This window comes from Microtus ochrogaster, chromosome 4, assembly GCF_000317375.1.
Source record: "Microtus ochrogaster isolate Prairie Vole_2 chromosome 4, MicOch1.0, whole genome shotgun sequence".
Lineage (NCBI taxonomy): Eukaryota > Metazoa > Chordata > Mammalia > Rodentia > Cricetidae > Microtus > Microtus ochrogaster.
This window is the reverse complement of record NC_022011.1, coordinates 3,053,195-3,055,825: the sequence shown is the minus strand read 5'-3', so window position 1 is coordinate 3,055,825 and position 2,631 is coordinate 3,053,195.

The window sequence follows — 2,631 nt, the reverse complement described above, 5'->3', positions numbered from 1 at the left end:
GATAGATAGATAGGTAGGTAGGTAGGTAGGTAGGTAGGTAGGTAGGTAGGTAGGTAGGTAGGTAGATAGATAGATAGATAGAAAAACAAAAGAGATTATAGGTACCAATAATCCAATTTAAGGAGTTGGAGAGATGGCTCAGAGGTTTAGAGCACTGGCTGCTCTTCCAGAGTGCTGAGTTCAATTCTCAGCAACAACATGGTGGCTCACAACCATCTGTAATGAGATCTGATAACCCCATCTGTCATGTAGGTATACATGTGGACAAAACACTGTATATGTAATAAATAAATAAACCTTCAAAAATAATCCAATCTAAATCAGAGCACTTGAAGAAGAAATTTTCTATGGGCTTGGGTTTGGTAAAGTTTACCTACATTGGTTCATCAAGCACAAATCATACAGCAAAACATTTATAAATTAGATTTATAAAAATTTTAAACTTCTTCTGTGTAAAAGCTGCTGGTGAGAAAATTAAGAGACCACCCACAATCTGGGTTGAAAATGTTTGCAAGACTCATATCTGACACAGAATTTATGTCCAAATAGTCCATTCACTTTTATAATTCTGTAATAACCAGACACAATATTTGTTAAAAGACATTGGCAAAATATTTGAACACCAGTTCATAAAACAAAATATACCAAGTTCTTTGAAAATATGCTTGACATTTTTAGTCAACTGGGAAGCAATGTTTTATTTTTGTGTATTTATTTTTGCTGTGCCTAGGCTGTGCCTATACATTCTAGGCAAGCACTCTACCCCTGAGGTATATCCCCAGCCTAGGTCTACCCTTCTCTACCTACCGTGAAATGCCTAGCAACCCACTGTTTTGCCCTTTGCTTTTATATATTAAATTTTGTTTTCAACACAGACAATGACATTTTCTATCATTTCCAAGAGAGAGCATTTTAAAAACGCCTTTTACTGAGGTCCTCTAGAAAGTCTAAAAGGACAATGCAGATGGTGTAGCGGTCGGTGTTAATGTGGCACCATTGACCTGTGTTGATAATGACAAAGTGTTGCTCACTTGGAAAGAAGTTCATTATACAAACTGATCCTTAACCAAGACCCACCATTTCCACTCCTTGGTATTGACATGAAGGGAATAAAAGCATATATCCACCACTGCCCTGCATGCCCCATTCATAACAGGGTCCTACCATGATAGATATCATTACGAGTATACTAAAGCATATATCCACCCACATCCCTGCATGCCCCGTTCATAGCAGCTTTTCATCGCAATGACAAGTGGAATTAAGTGATGTACCTCGATCTGGTCGAGAGCTAAGCTCAGCATGGCAGATCCATACACTAGAACAGAACTGTTTAATAACCCAAGGACTAATTCACCGAGACTTGCATCCTTGCGACTGGTAGAAGGAGACAAGCTCACAGGTGTGATGGCTCATCTACACTGTCAAGTTGACAAGCTTTAGAGTTGTCATGGAAACGCATCTCTGGGCACGTTGGAGAGTTTTCTAGATTAGGTTAACTGAGACAGAAAGTGAAAAAGTTTCTGCCACAAGGGTGTCTTGGCAATCAGGCACCAAGAGATACTACAACGTCACAGCAAGCAACAGACCTCACTCAAGCGATATCTAGGGGAAAGACACAGAAGGGTGGCTGCCTCTGAATGGGAAGAGAGGCACCATCGGGCTAGGCTGAGGGGCAGATTTTTTAGAGGGTTTTTGGAGCATGCTCAGTGAGCTTGTAGAAGGGTATAGTGCCACTGAAAGCATTGCCTGGCCATTAGCCCTGAAACACTGGCTGTTAACAGTCACTGAATGGGGATTTCCAAGATGCAGAGCATGGGGCAGGCCAGAGGCAGGGTGACTTGGCCCTTTACCCTACAGAAAGACCTACTCTAAACATGGGCTTCACGGTTCCGTGAGGAAATGAGGAATGGAACCACACAGTCCTTTCGTATCTCTTCCTCCTCCCTGAGGCTGCGATGCACTGACTGCCATCGTGACGACACCCTGAACAACGATCCAATCCGAACTCTTACTTCGTTGTTTCTGTCAGGGGTTTTGCTGCAATAACTTGCAAAGTAACTAACACAGGTGATGGCCATATGCATTTGACCAAACTCTCCTGACGATCTGTGTCATAAAGGTATCTTACATGCAAGTTAGGCTTAAACAAGTCTAATGAAAGAAGCAAATAGGTGGGCTAGGGAGAGCAGCAAATGTAAGAGGTGGCTCTAAGAGCTGAAAAATGCTATTTTAAAAAGCAGATCAAGAGGAGGAAACCGGCAAAGAAACAAACAGCTTACTGAATGCTTGATAAATGAATGAAAATAGATATATCGAAGTTCTTGTATGATACTGGGGAACCAACCAAATATTTTACAATCTTATAGCTAGGAAATTGAGTGGGGTGGAAGAATGGAAAAGGCCATATAAGAGGGATAAGGAATCAAAAAAAATGCAATCTTCCTTTTTAAAATAAGTTGTATCATGTACATTAAGGTATACAACATATACATCATAGACACATAGGACAGCTATAGATGATGGATTGATAGCTAGATGATGGATAGATGAGAGAGAGGGAGGGAGAGAGAGAGAGAGAGAAAGAGAGAGAGAGAGAGAGAGAGAGAGAGAGAGAGAGAGAGAGAGAGA